Below are 15,493 nucleotides of genomic sequence, written 5' to 3'. Positions count from 1 at the left end.
AAACGGCATGACATGACTTGTCACCACTCATGGTGATTTTGGACTTTGTGTGTTTAGGCTGCTCTGGTGTGAAATACATAATAAATAAAAGAAAAATGATGTTATTTTTGAAAAGCCGAGAGCTTCCTGAATCCGGCAATACCAAACATCACATGGTTTGATGACGTAGTGCGCCTGGGAGATACCATTTAACAGAGGAGGAGGGGGGAGCGAGGACGTCGGCGTCCTGGCGGAGTTAGAGAGGTTAAACACAATCAGACGATTTGAACTTCTTTGATTCTCAGTTCTCATCATGTTGATGCTTTTTAACCTCTCAGAGAGGCGTCAAACATTCCTCTGTGCAGGATCAAACCCAGGACTACACAAGATGCAGTTTTTCTGCAGGAGACTCTGAATGTTGATACTGACTGACACACAGAGCACAGTGTGGGCTGTCGGTTCTTCTCTGCTAATATTTACCATGAAGCTCCTCAGTATCAGGTTGGTTAGTGGAGAGTGTGTGTACTTTGAGACTCTGGGCTCTTTCATAACCCACACACACACACACACACACACACACACACACACACACACACACACACAGACGGTCTCTGTTACTGATTGCCTGCAGTGTGTGCAGACACACATGGATATTCTTGAAACCGGCTGCTGGTTTTCATTTTGGAATTCGGTGACTTGGCAGAAGTCGGTAATGTGAGTGTTGTAGTGGTGTCACACTGGCACCAATATACCCCCCCACACACACACACACACACCCACACACACACACACACCCGCCCCCTCCACGCTGCACCATCCATCATCACTCCTCGTCAACACATTTAAGAATAGAGTTTCTTTCTCTGACTTCCTGCTCTCTGTGTCGCGAGACGAATCTTCCTGTAGTTTGCACACAGCACAGTTTAATATTGATGGTAATAAAAATAAATAAATGCCTCCACTGCACTCACACTCTACACAATTGCAGATATCATGCACTTATTGCCAGCGTGTGCAGTTAAAATGTGATTTTAAAAAAGTCATCATGCATATTGTTGCACGTTAAAAGTTATTGCACTAAAGAAAAAGAACTGTTCCGTGTTGTGAGTTGGCTTCAGGTCAGAGTTCAGGATGTGGAAGGCTTCAGGGTGGAGACTGTTTATGAATCTTGTCTTGCGTGTGTTTGATGGACCTGAATTTTATTGTAACTGAAGCGTTCTCCTGCACAAGAATTTCCTTCAGGATAAATAAACGTCTATTGAATTAAATGAATGATGTCCAGATAATAAAGCAGAGCGCACAGGTCGGTCATTACGCTGCAGAAACAGTCAAAGTTAGCTTTTTCCTGACATACAGTATTTTCTCAGTACGACAGGATGTGAGTTCACTGATCCAGAGTTTGTGTGCGCTGTGGATTTTTCAGATTTCCAATTTTAAGTCTACATTTTCTTACAAGTGATGTCACCCAGTGTCCAAACTGTAGGATCAAAGGCACATGTTCAGAAATGCAAGAGATTTTATGAACTGTTGGAGTCTCCAGTCGGACTGAAGTACTGACATAAAAGTTTTTGTGGTTTCCAAGAACAAAATTTCACAAAGTCCTGTATCGTAGGCAACTGGACTTGTTTGAGTTTCTTGGAGACGTTTCGCCTCTCATCCAAGAGACTCGTTCAGTTCCAGCTGAATAAACAAAACGTCTTCACGCAACTTAAGCAAGTCCAGTTGCCTACGATATAGCACTTAAGATTACCATGACCTGGTGACTGAGAGGCTTCACCAACACGTGCACAAATTTTCATCAGTTAAAATTTACCTTACATTTAGACGCACAAGTCTTTAGACGCTTTGCTTAACTAAAGACTGATGTCTTTCTCCCTTCGGTGACTCTTGTGCTCGTAAACATAGTCTGACTACGTTAAAAGTTTTAAACAAAGTCGCTTTAAGTCCTTCATTTCCACAATCTTGTGGACTGAGCACACGTTTGATAAAACAGAGTTAAATCTCTCGGCATCCATTTTCAAGCTCTCTGTGTGTTTGTTTCCTTGCGGACGAGAAAAGGAGGAGCGCACATTTCCGGGAGGGCGTGTCCTTTTCAAAAATGCAAGAGGCGTTGCTTTGTTGCCGGCCGTTTTTTCCGGTGTGTTAAACACACTTTAGAAAGGAGTGTCCCCAGACTATCAGAAGGAGACAAGATCTCTGATTGTCTGGTGGCGAGACTACCTTACATTTAGTTGCACACACAAACCCCTTCATGTATCACCAAGCACTTGTTTACACGCTGACCTGTACTGGTCATCTGGTAAGTTTCAACATGTTTATTTCCTGAGGACAGCACATTTTAAAAGTCTTGGCAAAGGGAGCGCTGCATATTTGAAGCGCCAAGAGATGAGAGATGTTTAACTTTGGGTAAACACCAACAACAATTTATATTACTATATGTTTCCTCTCATGAACACATTTGGCTCCTTCATGCTCAGTATTAGATACTACACAGAGACAGATGAAGCCTTCTGTCTGTGCTCTGTTCATTTTATCCGTATTTATGCACATTTTGTGAAAATGTACGGATCAAGCGGAACAGAGCAGTACACCACAGATCATGATCGTCGTCAGTGTAGCGCAGTTCAGGTGAGATACGACCGTAGGAAACGATGAGGACATTTAAAAAATGGCAAAACAGAATCTGTAACATTGGGGAAAAAAAGTATTTAATGGCCACACAGGCCACCGTCATCCACAACAATGCCTTTGTTCAAAGGTACATTATTACGACCTTCTCCAGAAACACTTGACTCCGCCCTCTAGTGCCATCTAGTGGCTGTATTCTTGCCAACATAAGGACAGTGACATTTACAACATTTGGAACGAACGCATCTGTTATCATACGTAATGGGAGTGTAAAGGAGCCCACAGAGCGGCGGGTCCTTCCCTTCATCCAGAGCGAGCACTCCACCGTGCATCCACAATTTCACTTCTGCAGATATTCTGTATCGAAGCAACAAGACGCAACCAAAGGGTCGCAGCTCATAAAACCCCTCAGTAGCGCTCTCAGGTGCTCCCAGCTGAGCGTTTCCTGGGTTTTTCTAGAATCTTCAAAGACCTGTTCACTCCTCAAAGATGACTTTTAACCAGTTTTTTAAGTTGCACATATGTTTTTATCCTGAGGCCAGCGTATTTGTTCAATACTGGGAGCGCTCTCAGAAAAAACACGCTGCCAAACCTGCAGCGCTCAGAGCAAAATAAGTTCTCAGCGCCTCGTCATGCTGCTGGCGTTTGTAGTGTAAATATGCTGCGTCACCATTGCAAATCATTTTTAAAATACGCTGACCTGGTTTACAACACTGACCTGTTGTTGAGGTTTCTCTAGAATCTTCAAAGACTCGTTCACTCCTCAAAGATTTTAAACCTGTTTTTTCAAGTTTTCTCAAAACTCAAATCTATGGTTTTTAGAAGTGATCCAAAGAGTCACTCACAGCTCGGAGATGTTGGATCACACGTAGACATCACTTTGTGTGATGGGGTCATAAACCCAAAAAGTTTGGCCAGCGCTCTCTGAAGGCGCCGTTATTGATCGGCGTGCTCCCCGCTGGGTAATGACACCGCACACTCAGCCTTAATCACATGATCTCTGGACGAAAATTCGGCCTCGCCATCATCTTTTACTGCCTGCACCTGCTCAGTGATCCATTATGCATGTTGGTCCCAGAGGACGGACTCCAGCGAGCTGCGTCTAAATAATTCAGCCCTCATTTCCTGATTGTGTTCAAGACAAGAGGACGACGTCACTCTTCACTCGGCCTGGGTGGAGATGAGTCGGATCTGCTGACATCACTGCATCAGGAGGCAGCTCTTGAAGTTTGGATCACAGATCATGTTGCTGACTTGATGCAGGTGAATTCACTGATTTCACTTCTCCGGTTACAATCTTTGTTTAAAGATCTGGATCGGCCTGGTCGCCATGACAACCCAGCTTTGCCCCATGACCCTGTAACATGACCTCGCTCAGAGTCGGGCTCTGTCTCAGGAGATTGCATGATGCTGCGGTTGTGGTGATGTCATCGCTTCCCCTCCCCCCTCCTCTCGCCTGCACATGTGAGCGCTCTGCTCTGATGTTTCCTGTGATGCACAAACATGCATGTGTGCAAACATGTCAGCAGCTCAGGGTTAAAGATAATGCATGTGCTTTTATTTTGAAAAATACAAATATGAGGAGAACCCGTGCTGTCAGTGTTGCATCATAAACCTCACGCTGGTTGGATGATGTTTGATTGGTAGCTTTTCTTTCAGACTCTCGAGCGTCATGGCAGCCGCTGTGTCGATCTGATTCGCCCCTCCGCTCCGTCAGCTCCTCTCAGGATGGAGACGTACACACGTGTGTGTCGTGTTGGACGGATTATCTGACAACACACTGCAGTGATGACCCAACATCAGTGCAGCAGGAAGTCCAACATAAGCACTCATTGACTCTGTACACACACACTGTAACACACACACACACACACACACACACACACACACACACACACACACACTGTAGCACAGACTGCAACACAGCAGCAGATATGCATGCTCGCAGTGACACAAACTCGATGGCTCCCCTCTCCTCACACACACTCTGCGCTCCGTCCCTCCTGGCGGAGCAAAGCGCTGAGTGATAATCTTTAGCAGCCAGCTGTGTGTTACATCACTCACCGGCAGCCGGCCACACACACACACATGCAGATAAAGCAGCAGAGATCAGTGTGTGAGGCTCAGAGAGGATATTAAAATGCTGGTGACGCTGTGATGTGATGGCGTGTTCACATGTTGAAGAGTTGCAGAAGAGTTTTGTAAAGTACGTCTGCATGTGATGTCTCCAGAGGGAGCTGTGTGAGATCTGATGAATAACGCCTCACGTGATGTCATTTACTTGTTGAGTTGCATTGTGGGTAACGTACAGTTTACAATGGTACAGGAAAACTCTTTGTCAGATCTACCAGGACCGAAAGATGCTCCAGTGTTATGGCTTTTTTTTTTTAAATGAATGATTATGCCATGTTCATTTGCTGTCACTCCTTCACAATAAAAGCTCCCCTTTGTTTTGCCACACTGAGGCTGATATCAGTGAGATAAATTTACAAACCGTCTCATGCATGTAATGTTTCCTGTGAATCCCTGGAGCCCAGTCATTCAGAAGTAAACAGATCAAAACAAAAAAGGATCCTGAAATCAGATTAGATATGTAATCAGTCTGGATCAAACCTTCAGTATGTGGTTCAAAACTTTTAGTAGGATTTAGACACAATTTGCAACCCTAATATATGAATTAATTTATATTTTGCAAGTGTTAGAGAGATCAAGCAGATAAAGTAGACATGAGGCTGCAGTAAAGTAAAAAAGATTTTGCCCCAATAAGTTAATATCTCAAATAGTTGCTAATATGAGACAAGAATGATTTAAAGTCTTGAAGATATCTGTTTTGTTCTTTGTCGAGCGTCGCTTTGAAAAACTGGCACAGAAGTAAAATAGATGAGCTGATGCTGACGTCAGATCAACTGGGCGCAGCACATATGAATGTGATTTGATCCTCTGAGGGGATGGCGGACTCCGCCACTCACAATAAAGAAACAGTACATGCAGAGGTATTTACTGAATGTTTATATATTGAATGTCTTGCTCGTCCTTTAAACAAGTATTTCTACATGTCAGATAAGAATCTGTTGGTTTAATGGTTTTAATAATGAGCAGGAGCTGCTTTGGTAATAAACTGAGTCAGGACAGAGAGAGTGATGTTCAGGAGGATGAAGTGGAGGAGGAGCAGAACAGAGGGATGTTCAGATGACATGATGGGAGGAGCCAAAGGTTTTTGTTTCACAGTCATGCATCATGAAGCTCCGCCTCCTGTAGGCTCACCCTCTTACCTCCGAGTCATCTCTGCATGATCACGCAACCTCCCTCCCTCCCTTCCTCTCTGGTGTCCGATCACACAGATGGGTTCATCCACACAGCTCTCTCTATCCCTCCCTCCATCCCTCTTCCTCTTGTTGGCTCCCTCCCTTCTGCTCCATCACTCTAATGCACTGTGGCAGCGTCTGCTGCTGTGTTTGCCCTCCGCATGGAGGCCTGAAATAATCTGTTAGCCACTGTTCTCTCTTTCTCTCCCTCAAACTTTCATCCCCCCTTTTGTCCCATCGTTCTTTCTTTGGTTAACTTGTTTTCTTTCTCTCTCTTTCACCCACCTTTCATTGTTTTCGACCTTTCTTTCACCTTTTTCTAGAATAGCATCAGTAACATTGTTAACACTGTGCTACATTACAGAGAAATACAAACCGTACTAATGAACCTTCATTAATATAGGCCTATATTTTATCTACAAGTGCACGTCACACACTGAGCGAGCCGCCTGTTAATGACGCTGTGGGCTAATGGGCATGTAGCTACTTCCATGTTTCAGATGATACGTCATGTTTGTAGTCGACCAATGAAGATGAGTTTACATATCACCTTGGGTTCGTCCTTCACCTTCTCAAAATGATCCCACACTTTGGATTTCCTGCCCGACATGTTATTAACTAGCCTGTGAAATAACCGCAGGTACCAGCCCTGGGAATGAACCTGACTCCTGTCTGACTGCTGAGCGTGGACACTTCCTGTGTCTGTCCTTTCAAAGTAAAGTCACACATGGTGCAGTCATATAGGTTTGGATTTATTTTGACAAGGTGCAGCTCCTGATAGAGTTTCAGGTTTGTTTGTTTTTCTGCGACTAAGCGACCAATGAAATCTTTCTGACTAATGACCTTTCTGGTCGACTAACGTTTGGTCGGGGGCAGCCCTACTGTTGGTGAATGAAATGTCTCTGACTGGCAGTTCAGCTCAGCGCACAAGAAAAGAAACAGAAGTGAGGAAGGTAAACAAATAACTAAGGTCAAGAGGGAGTGCGACCAAAACAGCTTGTAACGTAAGATTATTTTTCTGAAGCCACTGAGTGTGTTAAATGCTCTATTCTTTCAACATTGGATTGTGTCGTCAATGTGCAAACTGACTAACTAGCATCATTGACAGTCCTCCAGTTGTCCTTTTTGGACGACGAACACGGACCGCCGCTGTCTGCCGGTGTGGACAGATATTTGCTCTCACACATGCAGATGGCCGTCGGCTGTAGTGTTTGCAGTGTGCTCATGTGTAACTCTCTGGCTGAGACACAGGCGACATGAGGCGACACGAGGCGACACAACATTTGGCTTTTGCCACCGCTAGTTCTTTGATGTCAGCTTGGTGTGTCTGGGCCTTAAGGCTTGCAATGTAAACGCAGCCATAGTGTCACGTGATGATTCTGATGATGGCGACAGACGCAGTCCTCGAAACTGTCAAGGTATGACAAAACAACACTCAAGCCTGTAATAAGAACCAAATAATGGTTTGGCTTAAAAGAGTCTTGTTCAGCGTTTGGTTGTACTAATAGACCCTCTAAAGGAGGAGCGTGGACACTTCCTGTGTCTGTCCTTTCACATTAAAGTCACACATGGTCCAGTCATATAGGTTTGGATTTATTTTGTCAAGGTGCAGCTCCTAACAGAGTTTCACGTTTGTCTTTTTTCTGCAACTAAGCGACCAATGAAATCTTGCCGACTAACGTTTGGTTGAACATTAGGAGGCAGCCCTGCTGTTTTCTACATGTCTGTCTTTCTCTCTTGTTTCTACCTTCCTTAATTGTTTTTTTCTGTGCAATATATTTCCATTAGTTTGAGTACTTGTAGTGTTGATGATCAAGCTTTGAAGGAGTTGATCTTGCATTGACGGGGACACCTAGTATTACTTCATCAGTCTTCCATGTCTTTATAAAATCTTCCAGAGGAGGAAAATCCTTCAGTTTGTCTTCACACATTTTGTTGCTGCTGCCTTTAAAGCCTGTTGGCACATGAAACACGCCTCTGTTTTGTCAACAGAATCGTTGCGGGGCAGAGTCGAGTCCACGAACTGCTGACAAAAGCTCGACTAAAGCTCCGTCATTCCTCTTTCTGTGTCCAGCTCACATGCCGTCTGTGTGAGCAGGTGACACTGAACTGCAACAGCTGTTTGTGAACTGACATGTTTTAAAGGTATTTCAATGTGTGTGTTATCTCGACTGAGATCTAACGGTCGTTAATCTTTGTTGCAGTGTGGCAGAGAAGGGAGCCGAGGGCTGCAAAGATCTGATGGAGGCCTTTGCTGCTTGTGTGAAGAGTGCAGCTGAGGGGACGTCATGAGGAGTCGCCCTCCAACCTCAAATGTAAGGATGTTGCATAAATCATTCACGGTCCACAACGAGCATTTCAGGTTGGGGTTAATTATCAGGTGATGCTTTTTCTGTGACTGAATAACAGCAGAAAACTGTCAGAGTGGAATCCTAAGTGCTGTAGTGTAGGTATCTGGACTTGCTCGAGTTTCTTGAAGACGTTTCACCTCTCATCCAAGAGGCTTCTTCAGTTCTAACTGGTGCAGAGTGGCAGGCTTTAAACTCTGTGTCATCTACGTCAAACCCACCTACAATGCAGTCTCAGGATCCCTCCCCAGACGACTTAACACCCATTCTCACCTGGACCCATCTGACCCGAACGACACATGATGGCCAGGTGGGTCAACGACTCGCATGTGACTTCAGCGACTCTGTAAGGGTTCACACCCACAAAGAGTTTAAAGCCTGCGACTCCACACCAGTCTGTCAGAACTGAAGAGGATTCTTGTATGAGAGGTGAAACGTCTTCAAGAAACTCAAGCAAGTCCAGCTGCCTCAGATACAGCACTTATGATCGCCCTGACCTGGGTGACTGAGAGTCTTCACCGACATGTCAAAGTGAAATCTTCACAGAACAGGCCTTTTTCATGGAAGACATTTTGTCATGATGTCACAGTAGGAGAAGCAGGTGTAAATAAATGATGGCTGAATTCCATGTAGCTGCTTAAGTCCAAATGTCTGCTGGGGAAAAAGATGTTCCTAAAGGGTCGGTAAACCAAATCTCACCACTTGAAATCTGCAGATAGTTTTGGCTTCATTTAGATAACAGCTGCAATAAAAACTGCTCACAGTGGATTATCCACCAGGGTGATGTTTGTGTGATGAGAGATTGCTGCTGATTCTTTTTTTTTTTTTTTTAAATGTCATTTTCCAAAGCTTTAAGCTCCACACATGAAAATCCAGTCGCTTCAGTTTTACTGAGTGGAGGCAAATCAAAACCATAAAACAATGAAGCTATCTTTAATGCTTGATTTACAAAAATGAAGCTTACGCTCATTCGAGGACTTCCCTTAATGTTCTGAATGGCTCATGAATAAAGATTAACATTTAGAGAGCTGTTAGTCCTACAGCCACAGTCAGTGCATTTACATGACATCAGAGAAAATGATTCATTGTGTCAGTCCGACTAAAACTGGACTTTTAAGATACAAGTAAACATGCTAGTCCGACTGAAACTGAATTCCTCAGAGTCAGACTAACACACCCAGATCATGTGACTCCTGCATGTATACAGTCAATCGGACCCAAACTCGTCGAGGCGCTCTGAGCATGCTCCACAGTTTCCGCCCCGGGCTTTGACCCGGAAGTCCAATAGCATTACGGGCCAATCCCAATACCCCCCCCCCCTTAGCCCTACCGCTACAGATGCCGGTTGGAAATGTAGATGGCTCGCAGCTTCCTGTTTAAAATAGTTACGTATGCGTGAATGTAACCAATGCAGTGACGTAGTGAGTGGTGTCCCAATTCCTAGGGAAAGATTTCAACCCCTACCCCTCGTTGCTTCATTTTGAGGGCCAAGGGGTAGTGGGCAAGGGGGGGTATTGGGATTGGGCCTTAATGTGTAAGAGAAGAAGAAGCCGGCAACAACATGGAGAAATCTACATCCAGAGCCGTGACTTTTTGGACGGACCAAATGTACAGAGCTGTAAAGTTGTCCACCATGGTACCAGTTAGCTGCTAGCTAACCGTAGCTAACTTGTTTGTCCATTGTTTGGTCTGTGACGTAATAGGTCAACAGGAAAAAGGTCCAATACTAACAAGCTGAAAGGGGGCATATCTCCACCTATCGTAGAGGAGTCGCAAATATTTGGCTCAATAAATGGATTCCCCTCCCGTGCTTGTATACTGGGACAAGGACAGTAGGCCAGTTAGATGTCCTCATCCAGCTGGGACTGTAGCTCCACTTCACTGTGACTGGGAACACACTGACTGACAGTTCTGAGACTGAGATAAGAAAAAAACAACACAGTGTAGGTGTAAATCCGTCCAGATTACAGATCAGACCACTGATTGGCTGTCATCCATCCACACAGTGTGACCAGATTCATAAAGTCCCCCCTCCACCCAAAAATATGTTTTACTTCTGTTTATGTCCCCAAAAAGTGCGCTGTAGCCAATTTAGGTGAGCCAGAGAAAACGTGCAAATTTTTCTTTGTCAACTGACCAATCGATTGGTTGAAGAGTAGATTTTCATTAGTTGACTTTAGCCCTAATTATCCGGTCGATGAAATTTTCCCACAATTTTTCCTTGAATGCCTCAAATGCTCGATTAACAATCCAAAAATGTGCTGATTATTTTTCTGTCGGTCTTCTAATGGGTCAATAGTTTCAGCTCTGACCTGTATAATGAATCTAGATTCAGATCATGAAGCGTCTTCCTCCGTCTCATCTCTCCTCCAGGTCCACTGCACTGAGTCCTCCAAGTTCCCAGCATTCCCTTCTGCACAACAGCACTGGACTGAATGATGACAACTACGATGACGAAGAAGATGATGATGATGATAACGATGAAGATGATCATGGCGTGACAAACGTGTTGATTCGGGCTGAATTTGGGATGTGGTGGCAGTAACCACAGTTTCCTCCCCCCTGTCCTCCCCCTGTTATAGGCTTATCTGATGTCCCTCAGTCTTACCACCGTTCCCCTCTTCCTCTTCTTCCCCCTCCTCTTCCTCCCTCCTCGGCTGACATGCAGCGCACCAACGTGTAGACAATTCCAGATGAGCTGAGCTGTAATGTAAATTGTCGACTTGAGATGAATACTTATAAATGGAAATAAAAGTATCAAATAATTGGTATAAAAACAGAGTGTGATTTTCAGACTCTTTGTTTCACCATCGGAGGACGGACGACTTCTTTGAGTAAGAACCCTGAACATAAAGTCGTAGTTTTGTCTTGTATGTCTGAACATTTCAATGTTTGAGAGTCTAAAATGGACCAAAAGAAAATAATTCCATTTCTTTAATTAACCTTACACAGTGGTACAAAGTTGAAGGTGCTGCAGTAGGACCATCGAAGTCAAACTAGAATCGACACACTGTGGGGAACCTAAGGCTGCTGTCAGTCCTAGAGTGGTCTCCTTTGGTCTGAATCAGGGACTCATGTTGTTCCAAAGTTGTATAATTGCCTAGAGTTGGTTCGTGTTCTCACGGCAGCATTTACAAGAGGACCAGATCAAATGCCTTGTGTGAGAAAGCTGCTCTTGATTGGTCAGAATTTCCATGTGGGAAAAATCCAGGAAGTAAAGCAAACGTTGAAGAAGAGTACACTTGCAAGATAAATGTGACACTTTCTAATGTCACAATGGAGGGACAACTACGCAGGTTGATTTTAGCGCTGCTCATCGTGGACTATATTGCTGTCATTGTTCATTTTAGTCAAACCATACAGTTTGAAAATCACCTACAGTGTACAGCCTGCTGATGTTAGACTCTGAAATGCCCTCAAATTCAGTCAGTTTGTGTAACTTTAGACTTTATATCTTGACAGTGACTGAACTGATATTCACCGTTCAAACTAGATTTAAAATGATTCTTTGCAGTTTGACTTGTGAAGTTAGCCTTTACAAATCTCTTACAATGGTTTATACCAAGAGACATAGAGTGGTGATAGGTCCAGGGTGTTAGTGTGCCGTGAGGGCTCTGAGGCTAGCTAGATTACCTGAAGACACAGAGCACCACCCTATACAGATAGCTACCTTGTCAAAGCTAAGTTTTGGCATAAAACTACATCACCTAGTTCACGCAATGTCTGTCCTCCATGTACTGTACTGCATCCTGCTGTAACATCACTGTATAGACTCTCAAAACAGAAGCTAATGCATTATAGCCAGGAAGCTAACACCAATTGTGTGTCTCAAATTACATACTTCTGTTAGTACACTTCCATTTAGTATACTATGTGCACTATGTACTCATTGGCGTAGTGTGGGAATTTCGACAGGGTAGTGTTGTCTCAAACCAAACACGGCCGTTGTGCACTCACCGGAAATGACGACCACATATTAGCTAGTTAGCAAACTAGCATTAGCATTCGCATTATCGTTCGCGGTACCAAATCATTACAGACTGCTAAATGAACCCAACATACATACTGCTGGCTTATACCTGACAACAGTATAGTGGTGCTTAGTGCAAAAAACACATGTATTTGTACAATGCAACGTTCATGGTCGCACAGTCCTCGGCCGGTAGTTCCAGTTTGAAAAGTGGTCCCTCCCCTTCTGCTACGTAGCCAAGATGGCAACCATTGAGGGCGAGAAGTGTCCATGGTTCCACACTCAACTTCTCGACCGTTTTGAGTGCACCATCCGGGTACTCATAGTGCACTGCATTTTTCCATACTTCTCAGTGTGAACGCACTTATGCACTCAAAATATTAAGTGTAAGTACAGAAGTACGCGATTTGAGACACAGCACTAGTCAACAAAAAAAAAATCTGTGGGATTTAATGTCCCCTTTCTCATGATGTCAAAAGTAACTAAAAGCTCTGAGTGGTGTCAGGAGGCTAACTTGAACTACTGGTGTAAACAAGTTCCTTAAAGTTGCTCAAAATGTTTTTCTCCAGTGTCATTATTGACTCTGGTGATACTGTACCACTTTGAAACCTGAGCTAAGTGGCTTCATTTCTTTCAAAAACATGGGAAGAAGGCAATGAGCAACGGAAGAAAAAAATTACCCCAAAAATTTGCAAGAAATTTGTAAAAAGAGAAAATTAAAAACAAGAAAATTAGTTTAAAAAAGTTTAAACAAACAAAACAAGGAAATGGCCTGGGAAAAGAACTTAAAATTATAATAACTCTGTACCATAATTTTAAATATGTAGTAATAAGTTATAAATTTAACATTCCCCTAGCTTTTTTTTCTTTTCTTTTTTTTATAGTTTTCTAAATATATCAGTTTTTTCACAATGTTTTTGAAAGAACTCAACTCTTTAACTTTCAAACAAAGGGTAAGATTAAAAAATATAACAAATTTTTGGTGGGGGGAGGGTCGTGAATTTTCTGCCAGTCACTCAGGGAGGACATCGGAAAGATATTTGTAGTTTCAGGGAGGGTCACACCCCAGCCACAGGTCCCTGACCTCAACCATCACAACCAAATGCCTAACCTCAACCCTTAACCTAACTTAACACCTAATTGTAACCTGAACCCTCAAACAGGCTGATGAAGGAGTGAGGGCCAGCCAAAATGTCCTCACTTTCCCAAAATAACTTCACTCTATTGCAAAAATGTTTGGTCTTCACTATATATATCATGTACAAGTATAAACATGCACACACACACATTCCTGTACTTCTATCTTTGTGAGGACCCGCACTGACATGATGAATTCCCTAGCCCCTTACCCGAACCTTTACCATCACAACTAAATGCCTAACGCTAAACCTAATTCTAACCTAAACCCTAAAACTAAGTCTTTACCCTCAAACAGGCCTTTGAAAAGTAAGGAGCAGCCAAAATGTCCTCACTTTGCAAAAAAGTCCTCACTCTGTTGCTAAAATACATGTTTCGGTCCTCACTTTGTAGCATGTGCAAACTCACACGCAGACATCGATACTGTCAGCTGTCTGTTCGGCCGTCCTAATCCAGCCCCACAGGGTACATTCGAACTCATAACACCCACACAGTCCCACATTAGCCTCTGCTTTCAGTCAGTGGTGTGGATTTGAAAGCCACTATGTGACTCTCAAAATCCATATATACATGTAGTGGTGTACAATGTTCCTCAGTCCCTCAAAAAATGGAAAATAAAATGTATCAGAGGAGTCGCTATCACATGGAAAAGTTGACTGAAAACTTTTATATGACAACATGATAACATTAGTTCTGATTTTACATGGAGATATTAAAAATATGTCTCAGAGTTTATCGTCCATTTCAATTATTTATTATTTATCTTTTTTTGTTGTTGTTTTTACATGTTCAAAATAAACATCAGTTAAAGTATCCAGAATGACCCATTTTAGAATATTTTTTAGTATATTATTGGATTATCATTATTGACTCATTTTAATTACTTTACGTTTGTATAGTAGTTTGTAAATTTACTTCCAGGATCAACACAACTTTATCTTAATCCATGAAATTACACTAAAACGTATTTGTTAAGTTATATATTTTTATGATTAATTAGTAGCATAGAAGTATAAAGCAGTGTACAATGGAGAGACCAAAGTATAATTACCTCAAAATTGTACTTAAGTACAGTACTTGAGTAAACGTACTTTCCACCCCTGCAGAGCTGTGATGAGCTGCGCTGTACAAAATGTGAGCAGTTTGTTTCCCATCAGACCGTCAAGGTGTTCACATGTGATGTAACTCTGTACATGTGTGTACTCAACATATATGACCTGCGCTGTGCTTCCAGGAATGTTCCACTTGTATCAACATGTGACACACACACATGAGCACACACACACATGAACACACACACACACACACACACACACACACACACACACACACACACACACACACACATTACTCGTCAGGATACTTTAACACAGAACTGTTGAATTCAGTCAAAGTCAGACTCCAATCTTCAGTCTGAGCTCTACAGAGACTCCTGATGAGCACAATGAAAACAGTAACATCAATCATTTATTAGCACACACACACACACACACGCACACTGCAGTACATGACAGGACATGACGCAGTTACATGAACACAGAGACAAACTGGACATCAGATACGCCTGAGGCAGATTCCACTGAGGGGGAGGAGATACATGTTTCTGCCTGAGTCTGCAGAGACGAGCCTAAAGGGCAAAGTGTGTGTGTGTATGTAGAGGTGACACCGTCATTGTGGCCACAACTTAAACTTTGAATTTGGTGGACGTGTTCTTTGGGCTTGCGTTTGTGCAAATTTTCAAAATTGGTTAAACAAAAAAAAAAAAAGAATTTTTCTCATCATACAACATACAGTCTCTGGACACACGGGACGACTGTTTTTCCTACATTGGTCAGATTTTGGGAAATAAATATGAGTTGTCCCATCGCAGACTTTACGTAAAGTTACAAACCTAACCTTAAGTTACATAGATTAGGTTTGGGCAAGTAAAGTAACGTAGGTACATTTTAGGTGAGTACAGTTACGTATGTTAGGTATAGGAAAAGAATCATGGTTGAGCGTCATCATGTTACCTACCTAACATAAAGTTACTTATCCAACGTAAAGTTACTTAGGTTAGGTTTAGCAAAGCAAAGTTAAGTAAGTTAGATTAAGGAAAATAATTATGGTTGGGTGACGTTATTTAT

General features: G+C 42.9%; 1 long non-coding RNA gene across 2 annotated transcripts in view; it reads left to right on the top strand.

Moving 5' to 3' along the window:
* LOC126405586 (uncharacterized) overlaps window positions 1-11,041 on the top strand; it is a 19,420-nt gene extending 8,379 nt beyond the window's left edge. For both annotated transcript variants that reach the window (XR_007571588.1, XR_007571589.1), the window contains exons 3-4: window positions 8,117-8,227; window positions 10,634-11,041. This is a non-coding gene — a long non-coding RNA (uncharacterized LOC126405586). The remainder of the gene's footprint in view (window positions 1-8,116; window positions 8,228-10,633) is intronic.
* Window positions 11,042-15,493: the final 4,452 nt, after the last annotated feature.

Source organism: Epinephelus moara, chromosome 18 (genome assembly GCF_006386435.1).
Source record: "Epinephelus moara isolate mb chromosome 18, YSFRI_EMoa_1.0, whole genome shotgun sequence".
NCBI classification, from domain to species: domain Eukaryota; kingdom Metazoa; phylum Chordata; class Actinopteri; order Perciformes; family Serranidae; genus Epinephelus; species Epinephelus moara.
This window is presented reverse-complemented; position numbering and strand designations above follow the sequence as displayed.